This window comes from Cibotium barometz, chromosome 30 (assembly GCF_041138505.1).
Source record: "Cibotium barometz isolate CiBa-2024 chromosome 30, ASM4113850v1, whole genome shotgun sequence".
Taxonomy (NCBI): domain Eukaryota; kingdom Viridiplantae; phylum Streptophyta; class Polypodiopsida; order Cyatheales; family Cibotiaceae; genus Cibotium; species Cibotium barometz.
In genome coordinates, this window is record NC_141075.1 from 26690658 (window position 1) to 26705627 (window position 14970).

Consider the following 14970-nt stretch of genomic DNA (forward strand, 5'->3'; position numbering starts at 1 on the left):
GATTGACCCTTGAGGGGTAATTTCAGACACTCTAAATGGTCACAACCCTCTATATTTTAGTTTTTTTTTCTTGGTACTTCCGACACCATACATAAGGACAAGGTCCCCTGTTTTCAGTTCCTTTTGTTTCAGGTTATGGTTAAACCAAGGCTTTCTTTGCAATTTCTCAACCATAAGCCCATGTGATGCAATTAGCCGAGTCTCATCAAGTTTCTCTAAATCCACCAATCTTTCGGCTAATGCATTTTTGGTTTACCTCTCTTGCACCACAATTCACAGGCTTGGAATTAAGTACTCCATAGGCATCACCGCCTCAACGCCATAAGCTAGATAGAAGGGAGTATATCCCGTCGCTACCTTATACAATGTTTGATATGTCCATAAAGCTGCAGTTAGTGTGTGTTCCCAATCTGTGTGGCTAGCTTCTAATGTTTTCTTCAAGATAGTATACAAAATCTTATTTGTACTTTCCGCTTGACCATTTGCTTGTTGTGGATAATAAGGTGATGACTTTTGGTGGACTACAAGGAATCTGGCGAGGAAGTGCTCAATCACCTCATTAATGAAATGTGATCCCCGATCACTGACTAATTCTAGTGGGTAGCTGAATCTAGAAATGATTTGTTTATATAAGAACTTAGTCGTGGTTTGTGTATCAGGTCGTATAGAGGCTCTTGCCTCTGCCCATTTTGTGACATAGTCTGTGGCCACCACGATCACATATCGGGCTTGTGTGATAGATGCGTAGCTGGACTAATGGGTCCAACAAAATCAATACCCCACTTCTCAAAAGATTGTCTTACAATCATGGGGGTGAGCGGCATCCTATCTCTTTGTTGTGGAATAGCAAACCTTTGACACTCCTCGCATCATTTTACAAACTCCATGGCATCCCCGAATAATGTGGGCCACCATAGTCCTGCTTGAAGAACTTTGCGAGCTGTAACTTCCCTCACGAATTGTCCTCTAGCTATTCTTGAGTGTGCTTCTTCTAGTATTGTGACAAATTTGTCTTCTTGCACACATGTTCTTAGGATATTGTCCTTACCTAGCTTGTACAAATTCTCCAGCAATCAATCAATAAGGCACGGCTAACTTAATAAGCTGATGCATTTTGACCTTATTCAAAGGTCGTTCTTGCAGGAAACCATAAGCTAGATAGTTTGATATCTCCTCACTCCATTCAGGCACCATGTCCAGTTTGAACAAACAAGCATTTGGAAGATCATCATCAATACCAATTGCAGGTTCCCCATTTGGAATTCTAGACATGATCTGCCACCAACACATGTTGTGTCCCTTTTCTTACTATGATCGTGAAGTTGAATTCCAAGAGTAAGAGCAACCAACGTGTGATTCTTCCCATAGTGCAAGACTTATTCACCAAGTATAATAGGGCTTGATGATCCACAAAGAAAATAAATTTGTTGGCCAATAGGTAATATCAATATTTCTTGATAATAGCATAAACCGTCGCCAACCCTTCCTATTTCGTGGTGGTGTAATTTATCTCTGCATCATTTAATTGACGAGAAAAGCAGATTGGGTAATCCAATTTGAACTGACCAGGATGTGCCAATACACATCCTATTGCAAAGTTTGATGCATCGATGTGCACATGGAATATGAGATCCCATTTCGGTGGTCTCAAAATTGGTGCGCACTGGCCAGTGCTTTCTTCAACTTATCGTATGCTTCTTGGCATTCCTCAGTCCATTCAAAGACAATGAGTAGTCTATAAAATGGTCTGGCAATTTTAACATAGAAATTATGAAGCAACGATAATACCCAATGTGGCCCATAAACCTCTGTACACCTTTGTAATTGGTGGGTGGGGGTAATTCCAAGATCAGTTTTACCTTGCTTTCATATGTGAAAATACCGTTCTTAGAGATGATGTGTCCTAAGATCACACCATGTTTGACCCAGAATTGGCATTTAAAAGGGTTTAAGGATTTACGATACAATCAACATCGTTCAAACACCTTCCTCAAACAAGCAAGATGGTTCGACCATCATGAGTGTGCACACATATCATCAATGAATACCTCCAACCACTTCTGCAAAGTAGTCTTTGAAGGCTGTGCACATCAATCATTGGAAAGTTGCTGGGGCATTGGTGAGGCCAAAAGGCATAACCTTATAAGCATATGCTCCTCACATTGTATTGAAGGCTGTTTTGTGCTGGTCTTCTGGTGCTATGGACACTCGATTATACCTGAAAATCCATCCAAGAAGCTCTACACCTATTCACCAGCCACTCGTTCAATGGTCCTTCCTAGTGGCTGCATTGACCTTTTTGAGATCAACGTATGTTAAAATTACAGCAATGTGATGAGCTATGGTGGATCAAATGCTAGAATCAACATCATTAACAAAGTGATTAGATGATAATTAAGACATGATTAGTGAGTAATTAGTGAGTGATTAGATGATAATTAAGACATGATTAGAGAGTAATTAACAAATAGCTTAATGTAGGCATGGATAATCAAAAACCAGCAAATTCTCATTAGGCCAATGCCTCAATTTACAGAGTTTACATCCAAGCATCTAATCCCACTGATTTCTCCTTGATTCACTCCACCTCTTTTGCTTGATTCCCTCCACCTCTCCCAGAATATCTCCACACTTCCTAAATCTTCTCATGCTACCCTTTATTTTCTCCCAATAGATTCTTCTCACCTTTTCACAGGTTCTTTCACATTTACACATTCTCTTTTACAGCCTCTAACCAAGGGCTTGTTCCTGCACACACCCTATTCACTTGTATATTTCAACACCTCCCCTCAAGTGAATACTCCTAGCACACCTGGACCCTATACCAAGTTTCCCTCTTACTTGATAGTCCGCGATACCAGTGCCTAGCACACCTCCCCTCAAGCAAACTTAGCACACCTGGACCCTGTACCAAGTTTCTCTCTTACTTGATAGTCCGACCAGTGCCTCAAGTCCCTAAACTCATAGTCCTTTACACTCTCTCTCTACCTCAGAGCCTACGTGTCCAAGTGCTCACACATACATCTACCACGTGGCCTACATCATTGGTGGCTCAGAGGTGGTTTTACTTTGTTGGGGCAGGTTACATTGGGTTGTGGGGTCTCTCTCTCTCTCTCTCTCTCTCTCTCTCTCTCTCTCTCTCTCTCTCTCTCTCTCAGAGATTTTCACATGGCTCCTCACTCTTTGGAGCCTCACATCTTCTATTGTCTTCGGTCTTCTTGTCATGGGGGCAGCTTCTCTTCACGCATTCGTCTCTTCTTTCAGTTTTCTTGTTGTGGCAGCTTCTCTTCTCGTGTCCATGTCTTCCTTCAATGCTTCCTTTAGCTTTTCTTCTTGGTGTGGATCTTCCTCTTGGAAAGAGATGTTCTTCTTCTTTCATGGGCTCGGGCCATGAGCTTGTCCATCAGGTCTTCTTGCTCCATGTGAGCAACATGTTTAAATGTTTTGTTGACAGTTCTTTTGGGCTTTTGATGTTTATCTTGTGTCATTATACAATGCAAACCCAAATCTATGCGAGAGGTCTTACCTCTTGCCTTATTCTGGACAAGGGCAGTGTCTGATCCCATTTTTACACTGATGTAATGTGCCCAATACATAATGCATATAGCATTCATTCTTATGCACATTCCCAAATGCAACTCTGGCTGTGAATAATCTTGAATTTAAGTGTGATTTGTAGGCATTAACCAAGGGTTAAATGCAAAATATCCGCATAAAATCACCACAGAAATTACATTAAATGAAGGGTAACCAATTTGTATGGAATGGTTGGAGTATCAAACCATCTCTGAACTACAATCTGAAGTTATAGGGATCTGTATCAGATACCTAATGGTTAATTTGAACCCTCAATTGCACCAAAATATAGTGATTAGCATTGATTAATCATACTGATTAGCAAATTAATCCTCTATTTTATGTGCAAAAAATAGAGTATGCGGGGAGCCTAGATCTGAGGCCTTAGAGTTCAAATGAGCTCAAATGCTTTCAAGGCCATCAATAGAAATCACTCTAGTAGAGGATTAAGCCAAGAAACACAAGATTTGACCAAACATTGAATGCTTAATCTCTGTTTTACCAAAGTCACCTACAGATTTGATGAAGAGCTTGGATCTCATTGTAGACTTCATCAAATCAAATTCTGACTTCACTAGCTTGTAGAGCATGCTTGAAAACACCTGGGGCTAAGAGGAATTAGGCTAATTTGATTTGATGAAGTAGAAAACTCAGATTTTCTCCAAAAAAAATGGCACCTGTAAATCGTGCTGCCGCTGGCGTTCTGCGCTGAGATTTGTCAATTGCTTTGGGCTGTGTGTAGGCCCTTGAGTCTAGAATGAGTCCCTAAAAGGGCTTAGGCAATGGTTGAGCCTACAAGGAGAGGGAGCTCCTCCACTGGCTGGGGGTACAAAAAGCTTTGATTATTTCCTAATTATTTACTAATCCTAATTAACTAGATAATGGACTCATAAACTTGATGGATTCTAGGCTAGGCTCTAATACCATGTTAAAATTACAGCAATGTGATGAGCTATGGTGGATCAAATGCTAGAATCAACATCATTAACAAAGTGATTAGACGAATTAAGATGTGATTAGTGAGTAATTAACAAATAGCTTAATGTAGGCATGGATAATCAAAAACCAGCAAATTCTCATTAGGCCAATGCCTCAATTTGTAGAATTTACATCCAAGCATCTAATCCCACTGATTTCTCCTTGATTCACTCCACCTCTTTTGCTTGATTCCCTCCACCTCTCCCAGAATATCTCCACACTTCCTAAATCTTCTCATGCTACCCTTTATTCTCTCCTAGTAGATTCTTCTCACCTTTTCACAGGTTCTTTCACATTTACACATTCTCTTTTACAGCCTCTAACCAAGGGCTTGTTCCTGCACACACCCTACTCACTTGTATATTTCAACAACATAGACCCTCAATTTTCCATTCTTCTTTGGCACTATCATGATTGGTGAGAGAAAATTGGTGTCCTCGATCTCGTAGCAATGAGTTTCTCAATTTCCCCCTTTACAATTGCTGCATATTTTGGATTCATCTGGTACGATTTTTGCCTAGTTGGTCTTGATCCTTCCATAATTGGGATCGTGTGTTGTACGACTTCTGGTTGTACACCCTTCATCTCTGTGTCTTTCTAGGAAAAGCAATCCTTGAATTCTTTGAGGAGAGCAATGAGTTTCTTTTCCTCAACAGGAGTCAAATCCTTAGCGATATAGACAGGTTTGTTTTCCTCCCTTGGCTTTACAATATCAATTTCCTTAACCTCAGCTGGACCATCGTATGATGTGGACATACCATCTTCCTTTATTCTTTTAGCCGTCAATTGGCCCACTTTTCGTTTGTCAATGGTGTATGTTTTAAAATGGTCCAGCACTGAGAGTAGGTCTGGTTTATCTTCATCCTCTCTTTTTGTCTGCGCCATCACCTTCTTAGCCTCATGCTCAGCTTTAGCCAGAGCCTTGTTTTGTTTTTGGCATCCCACTTTTGTGAGCTTAGACATTTTTGGTTCTTGAGGGATGATCTCCTCCTTATGTTTTCCTTCCAGGGATATTGTACTCAACTCCTCACCCCTGTCACCCTAATTCTTAGAGAATTACTCATGCACCTTAGTAGCTTTGATATATCTCAGCCACCCACTGGGCGTTTCATCAAGCAATATACCTCTTCTATTTTAGCCATATTCTAAGGCGTTGGGCATTGTTGTGGCCTTGTGATCCAGTCTTATCTATGCTGGAGGCTTCATCCTCCATGTACTCTTCTCTTGGTTGCACATTTACCATGCACACTGAGGTGGTCGGGACATTTTCTGATTCAACATATTGGGTTCCTCTAGGCTACAAAACATCTATAGTGGCTAGCACATGCATCCAGTTTTCACTTGAGTCTGGAGGGAGGAGTGATGCATACATTGCAATGATAATGAGGCTTTCGAGCATGCGGTTGTCTCCTTTGGTGGGATTTGTCAATGAAGAGGCATAGGCTCTAAGGCTTTTCCTTTAAGTTTCTTGTTAGAGATAGATGGTTGCGTGGGGGAACTTCGTTATGAGTAGTTGTTGATTGCAAGGTTTTTGCATCGAACTTCATTGGTGAGGATGGGGTTGAAGGAGTAGATGCTTTATCAAAGCCGGTCGTTGACGCAGATGGTAGGTCATTGTGTAGAGGGGCTCTCATGGAAGAGGCTTGTAACTTTTTGCATTTAGCATCATAGAAATCCATTAAGGTTGGATCCTCTTCCTTGTAGTATGGTATTGTCAATTCTATGTCATTGACCATCATGAGATAACCCTATTGCTATAGCAAAGCATAGTGGAGCTGTGGTAGCAACACTTCATTTATTCCTCAAGATCAAATCTACTTCCAACACATACTTAACCACAAAAAACTTGCAAGTAAGGGGGTTAGTTTCAATATACATTGTATGTTCAAAGTACCCCAAACATGGCATGTTCAAGTCTTGTGTAAAGGGAATTCTTTCAGAATGAGCCATGAGTTGGTTGACCTAACAAATCCCATAACTCAAGGGTCATGAGATTGTGTTCTCGTGTTGGATAAAGATGTTGGATAAAGATGTGCTTGGGCTATGGTGATTTTATTGGAAAGTTCCAATCCAACTAGAATCCTAGGGGTCTTTTCAGTAAGATCTGTTGGAAGTTCCAGCTCCTTCAAGGTCTCTTCCTCCCGTAATAGCAATTGTACAATGCCTGTAGGAGTGTTCAAGGTGTCTGTTTGCATGGATTCATCAATTGAATACGAGTCACGTATCCAAGTTCCACCAAGGATGACATCATACTAAATGGGATCTAGGGTAACATGGAATGTAAAGTCCACATATCCATTGATTGTTTGAGTAGCATAGCTAAAGTAACCACAAACTTCAATGTTGTGTCCATTGGCTCCCCTTGCAAGACCATTGTCTATATGGATTAGTTTAGGTTGTCCCAACAATGACACCCAAGTGTATATTGTCATGATGTTATGAGTAGATCGAGGGCTAATCAATGCGTGTGCACTTAACATCATTGCTTGTAGGGAAATCTAACCATACCATGATTGAATCTTCAAGAGGAACCATGGATGTTTCAATTTGTGTTTTACCTTCAGATTCTATTTTTGTTTCATATTCCCATTCACTTTGTTGTCCCAACAATGACACCCAAGTGTCTATTGTCATGATGTTATGAGTAGATCGAGGGCTAATCAATGCGTGTGCACTTAACATCATTGCCTGTAGTAGGAAAATCTAACCATACCATGATAGAATCTTCAAGAGGAACCATGGATGTTTTAGTTTGTGTTTTACCTTCAGATTCTATTTTTGTTTCATATTCCCATTCACTTTCATCCTCTTTTTGGCTCTCAGCTAATCAATGCGTGTGCGCTTAACATCATTGCCTATAGGGAAATCTAATCGTACCATGATAGAATCGTCAAGAGGAACCATGGATGTTTCAGTTTGTGTTTTACCTTCAGATTCTATTTTTGTTTCATATTCCCATTCACTTTCATCCTCTTTTTGGCTCTCAGCTTTTTCAAGAGTACGTACACTGGCACACTTGGTCCTCTGATAATTCTAAATGAGGTCTATTTGGAAACATGTGAATTCTCATAGTCTCGTTCTATGGAGCTCTTTATGTCTTGGTATAACTCATGTTTAACCTTTAAAGGTGTAAGTACTGATGTTATGATGGCTTCACCACCATGAGAGAAGAACATTCCTCCAAATGAGGTTTTAAGAGACTGCTTTAATTTCATAAGGGATTCATCGAATTCCTCACGTGCTTTCTCAACTGCATAATTCGTGCAATATAATGACTTTTCTGTAGAGAATATGTCTTCCTCTCTTGAAAGGGGAAACGGTACTCCTCTGGGCTTTGTATTTTGGTTGATCTTTTAGGATTGGCATTATGAGGCTCAATTACAATTGATGATCTTGTAAGACACTCAACCATGTTGAGCATGCTCTCCTGAGCTTGCTTTTTGTGTTTTGCATATGTCATATGATCATGATTTTCAATCTAGGGTGGTTGGGCGGGTTCTAGTTTCTTGATTGGTCTATTAAGTGCACTAAGTGACGAATCAGAACTTGTTTCATCCTCACTGACGTACTAGAACTTGTTTCATCTTCTTTCTTTGGATCGTCAGGTTTTCTTTATATTTGCCCATGCAACGAGATCGAATTCTCGTTTGGTCTTTTGTATTTAAGTCATCTGCATCTGGTCGAATTTGCTTTACGATGCTTCTTATCATCGGAGCATTGGGATGAGTCCTTTCAAAGCTTTATATGGACAAGATTGCCTTACACCATTGACTTGGTATGACCCATTGATCAGAGTGTCAAAATGTCCAGACAAATGCTTGATGACACAAACCAACAAATGCAATTAATCCTCATAAAGATGTAAAGGCAGCCCAAGACAGACAAAAGCATTATGTAGATAAAAAGAGGTCAAAGAGAGAGTTTGAAGAGTCAGATATGGTCTTCAGTCAAGTACAACCAAAAAGAAGTTCCTTATCCTTAGGGAAGTACAAGAAGCTCTCTCCCAGATACTATGGGCCGTATGCTATCATAAAGAAAGTGGGTGATCTAGCCTACAAACTTCTTCTGCCTCCCCATCTCAGTTTGCTTAAGAAGTATGTACCTAGCCTGAGTCACATGCTTGATTATGAACAATTGATCTCTCCGACTCAAGGCCAGATGGTACTCCAACCTGAGAAAATCCTTGACATTCGGGATATTAAGAGACTAAGGTTATGTAAAAGGGGAGGAGAAGGGTGTGTGTGTGAAGGGACTTAAGGTCCACTAGCTCACCTATTTAAAGGTGAAGCTGGGAGGCATTTTGTATGGAGCAAGAAGCCTAGTTGTATTTTGAGCAACTTAATAAAGCAAGATATTTTCTTGTATTTTGTGAGTCTCTCTCCTCCACATCTTTGATCTAGCATGAGCACCACGAAATTATAACATGGTATCTAGAGCTTTGCAAGATTAGGTCATTTTTGTGGTGTAGAATAGGTCAACTTCATTATCTTTTTCCTTGTGGAGCTGAACCTCCTGCCAGTGGAGGAGCTCTAGCAACTCGTGGAGGCAAGATCTTGAGGAGATTTCAACTGGGAAAGTGAAGAGGATGTCTGGGCGCTCATTTTCGTATAGTCAATCGTCGAGTTTCCTCCTTCGCTACCGCGGCATTGCCGTCTGAGTGCGCCGATGCTGATTTCTGCTATGCTTGAAGTCGTACAGCCATACGCCGTGTGTAGGCAATGGCAGGCTATGTGGGCTTAGGGCTTTTGAAGCCCATAACCTCAAGGGTGTACAGTCCAAATCCTAGCCCTAATGGTTGCTCCAAGCTCTCACAATCAGAGAAAAACCAGGCTGCTCTCCTTGAAAGCCATTGAAGCTTCCATTAAAGCTTCAAAATCAAGTTTTTTCTTGCTCTAATCCTCTCCTCTTTGCTCTAATCACTTAAGTGCTCTTGTGAGGGCTTGTTGCAGATCCTGTTTTGAGCTTGAAGTGGTGGGCATACACCATGAGGTATTCATGAGCCTCATTCTCATCAAGCTTTATCAACATCATCTTCAAGAGCACAAAGCTTTTCAAAGTGTGCTTATGAGCACTAATAGTGCTGATTAACACTAATAAGGCTACTAATCGAGTAGAGGGGAGTCATTCCAAAGTGTTTCTGAACACTAAGAGTGTTCTTAAACACTAATGGTGAATCTAATCACTAATGCAAGTGTCATTACATGCTAGAAATGTGCTCTTAAGCACTAATCGTGGTTTTAAACACTAATGGTGATCTTAATCACCAAACAAAGTGTTATTTGACACTAATAAAGCTAATCTCCATCATAATTAGTGGTTGGGCACAAACCCTAAGTGCTAAACCATAAAATTAACCATCTTAATCTCCTTTTTTATGTGGCTTGATTAAGGGTTGTTGCACTCTCATAAGCCTTTCTCTCTCTACTTAAGCTAAAACATCACAAATTTTTGGTTTTTTCTTCTTCATAAATCAGCCCATTACTCTCTAGTAATCTCCTTCAATACCCAATGTCAAAGGACAACACCCAAATCAAGAAGTTCTCGGGAGAGGGCTTCCACACTTTTGTCAAGTACAAGATGATGTCCAAAGGTTTTTGGCCATTCATTTCTGGCACTAAGGTTATTGATCGAACTAAGGCTGAAGATATTGAAGATGATGAGAGGACACAAGCCATCATCATGCTTCATCTTGATGAGGCTCTCATTCACCATGTGGACTAGCTTCCAGCTTTGCAAAGGAGAAATGGGATGAGCTTGATAAGCTCTATGGAGCTCGTGTGGTAAGAATTCCAAGATCTCACTCAAAATAGAATTTTTCAGCTTGGAACTCAAAGAGGGAGATGGCATTAGAGCCTTCATCTCTCACTTGAAGGGCCTTATGGCTCAACTTGCATCAGTGAATGCGAGAATGGATGAAGATGATGCAGTGGCTATTTTGCTAAAAGCAGTCAAGAAGGTGTACCCCACCTTAGTCACCACCCTGAAGAACATACCTAATCCCACCCTTGAAGGAGTCATTCAATCTTGTCTTGATGAAGAAAAGAGGCCAAAGGGAGGAGTTGAATCTTCAAATGCAACAACTTCATCGAATATCGAACAAGCTTTGTCACATCAAGTGATCAAAGTAAGATGTGCCCGTTGTAAAAAGGTGGGTCATGTGGCAAATAATTGTTGGATCAAATATCCCAACAAAATGAAATGTAACAAGTGTAAACAAATGGGACATATCACTTCTAAATGTCCTAACAAAGAGTCAGAGGCTAACTTTGTATCAGCCTCTAACTCCACTGAAAAATTGTTTCAAATCTCAATGTAACCACACCTATATTCCTAACCTTGTACGCCTAATGTTATAAAGGCAACCTATGTCCAATACCACCTATTCCAATTTTTTTCATAGTTGGTATTGTGAGGGGGGGTATTAAGAGACTAAGGTTATGTAAAAGGGGAGGAGAAGGGTGTGTGTGTGAAGGGACTTAAGGTCCACTAGCTCACCTATTTAAAGGTGAAGCTAGGAGGCATTTTGTATGGAGTAAGAAGCCTAGTTGTATTTTGAGCAACTTAATAATAAGCAAGATATTTTCTTATATTTTGTGAGTCTCTCTCCTCCACGTCTTTGATCTAGCATGAGCACCACAAAATTATAACACGAAAGAAGATTCTCAGGAGGAGTAGAGTTCTCAGAGAATTCTTAGTAAAGTGGAAGTTCTTCCCTCTAGAAGATGCCACCTGGGAGAAAGAAGAACTACCTTAATTTTTACATGAATCGTCGGGGCTAGGGGGCCTGGGAACTCTTTTCCTTGGTACCCGGGCAAAAACACAACCAAATCTTTATAAATGAATCCCACCAATACAGTGGTCGGGTGGTCATGGGTGGTTGGCTAACCCATGGAGGCTGGATTGGAGGATGCCTGAGAAACAACTAGATACGATTAGTTACGTTAGTTAGTTTAAATCCTGAGAAAACCTTGTTCTGTGGGAGGGGATCAGCGGTGGCTGTGCGTCGTAAATGAGGAAAAAAGTGGTGATTCCATGGACTAAGTGCAAGTCTCTTCTTGATCTGACTATGTGACTTCAGGTTTGGTCAGATCAGTTTAACTAGTTAAGACTTTGACTCGTTAGAGTAATTCCCCCATTAGAAGATTTTTTCCATGGTGGAATCACCCGTGCCTTCCGAGTGAGAGGAGTCTTCTGGGCCCGGTCTCGGAGGGACCGCCCGGGCTAGCCTCTCGTCCCGCGGCGAGCCCCCGAGTGGGGATCCTTGCCCCGCCCCGCGTGGGAGGCTAACGCCGCTTTCGTCGCCGCCATGGGCACTGCGGAGGGGGCAGGGACCTCACATCATCAAGCATTTTTACGGCCATATTACATGACATGTAGCCTTGACATGCTTCCTAACTTACATGCCAACCAAACTCTATCTCCAATAGGCATGGAAGCACGTGGATTGTGTTGAAAAGCATGGATCTAGGCTAGGTTACGAAGGATCAAAGATAATCACAACCATAATGATGATATAAACAACTTGATTAAAAGGGTAACTGAGCTAGTGATTAAGTACTATAATGAGAGCATAAGATAGACAAAAAACCACACATAATATCATTGCAATAATCAAGTTCCATACACCCATATTTATAGTCTTCGGAAGGACTCCAATCCATGCTTTTTGTGCACCCTAGTGCCAACCATGTGTTCATTAATGCTCACACTACATGTGCAACCTTGTGCTTTGCATGTGTCACCTTCTTTTGACCATTGACTTCACCTTTTACAAGTGACCATACAAATAAACCTTTGATATTAGACCCTTATTCTATTCCTTTATCTAATGTGCATGCTTCTTCTCTTGTTCATGTGACTCAAACCCTTCCTCCCTTGTGCTCCATGGCACGACACTTCTCAACACCCCCCCTTGGTGCCACATTCTTTAGCTACTTAAGGCAGTCGGATGTGAGGATTACAAATTTCATTTCCCTCCCTTTAATTCTCACTTGGGTGGGTGACTCAGAGGCTCTTGTTTGGCTTGTACACTTTCTAGCTCAAAGGTTACTTGGAGGTGGTTTGTTTTTTAACCTGCCTCTGGGTAAATCTTTGGCTACTCTCAGGTTGTCGAGTGTTATAACATTTCAAATGATTTTTGGCCTATTTATTTGGTGGCCTTTACAATGTTGGCTTGGGTAGTGAGGGAATTTTTGTGCGCTCATTTGGCCTCATTTCAACAAAGGTTACATTTATAATAAAAAAAAGGTTCCTGGTCATGCATTTGCCCGCTCATATTGGCAACATTTATAAAGATTACATATTTTTGGTGAAAACATTTTTGTTGATGTAGTTGTCAATGATGGATCCCATGTCAATGATGATGGAAGCACTTATTGATGTCAAACCACATGAAAACATACTCCATGATTGAATGACCACTCGTTGATGAAACCATGATGTTAAGGACCATGTGAATGAGCCACTTGTGTAAGCCTTTTTACATATCTTATCTTATCACTTTGCTTGGAGGCCACCGACGATCTTCGTGCAGGGTGGCTGCCTCTCACTATCTACTTTTGCCTTAGCCTAGTGTGTGTGCCCACCAGCTACAACGACCTTCTCCAGATCTTAGTCGGCACCTAGCGTTGCTGCTACTGCAAGCTCTCTTTTGATCATAACCTTCTAATTGCCATGTCATCTTCCAGTTGCATTGGATTGAACTGTAACTTAGTTACATAAATGATAGATGAACCCACCTTGAATAGTGTGCCACTACTGCCGGTGTCTTGCAACGATGGCCATTTCCTCTGTGTTTTGCAGGTCATTGAAGCAACTGCACTAGCTACTAAAAATTTATGTCACTTCATGCACTTGCTAGTGATGCTACTACAACATCACTTCATGCACTTGCTAGTGATGCTACTACAACACTTGGGTACAACACTTGGGCTTCACAACACTCCCACCAAAGGCCTATTGCAATGTTGTTTGCACTACTACACGAGATATAGGTTGTCTTATCTCTTCTCGGTGCTACAACATTGCAATAGGCCTTTGGTGGGAGTGTTGTGAAGCCCAAGTGTTGTACCCAAGTGTTGTAGTAGCATCACTAGCAACTACAACATCACTTCATGCACTTGCTAGTGATGCTACTACAACACTTGGGTACAACACTTGGGCTTCACAACACTCCCACCAAAGGCCTATTGCAATGTTGTTTGCACTACTACACGAGATATAGGTTGTCTTATCTCTTCTCGGTGCTAGAGATGTTTTGTACAGGTGCGTTGCTTCCTCTGTAGCTTGTTGTGGTTATTCTTGTGATGCTTGCAGGTGCTCTATTGTGCACTGTTCCCTTCTTCTCTAGTTGCCTAAAAGTCACGCACCGCCTCCTCCTATTTGCTGCTCAACACAGAAAAGAACTTGGGCTATTGTGCTTGTGAGAGCTTGTGGTAATCACACAAGAGATGTTAATGAAGTGGTAAGGTGAGAGGATGTTAATCCCATTTTGGATTAACAAACATGATTCTCCAATTGAGGACATTAATAAGTGTCATAAAACGGCACTAGAAAAGTTGTACATTATGAGATATTGGTCACCCAAGGCCTAGTTAAGTAAGTTTTAGGTGCCCAAGTGTGAATAAGGGCCAAATGTATATAAGGCATTTTCTCATAATGAAAAGACACAATCCCCTTTGTGCTATATAGAGAGCTCTTCCTTGTGTCTTGAGAGAGAGAGAGAGAGAGAGAGAGAGCATTATAGCATTGTTCCTCTTCTATGTTTGTATGATTCATGCTAGAGTGGGAGAGTGAGAGAGAGTGATTGCCTTATGCGACGGTGCAGCGACTCTACGGCAGTGTGACAGCGTGGAGGTGGAGCTTGGAGGTTGGAACTTAACAAGTAAGCTTGGAGGCCTCAAGGGACTCAAGTTCGAAGCATTGGTAAAGTGCCCTACGACAGTTGTGAGATCCTATTGCTCATCCTTTAGGTGAATGCATTGAGTTCCCTCTTGGAGGTGTGGTAGCCCATAACATTTTTGGCGCTGCTGTTGGGGAAACACCTTTGTTTCTTCCATCCTCTTGGAGTTTTAGCTCCCATTGCATAAGATTCATGATTTCCCTTGCATTCTGGTAGTGCATTGTGTAGAAAATAAATGGATAAGATTTGTGTGGTAGTAAGAATCGTGTGAAATTGGTTGTGATGTTGTGTATGTGTGTGGTGGAGTGGTCTTAGAATAGAGCTTCACTGTTTTTTCTTGTTAATTTTGATATTCGCATCATTAGAAGCATCAACGTGAACAAACAGGTTGGTGTTCTGTTTTCTTCTTTTTTTAAAATTCACAAAAATAAAAAACATAAGGAGCCATTGACTGTGCTGTGAAATGTATTCCACTCCTTAGGCGTGGCACGATCAATTTGGGATCCATTGGATAA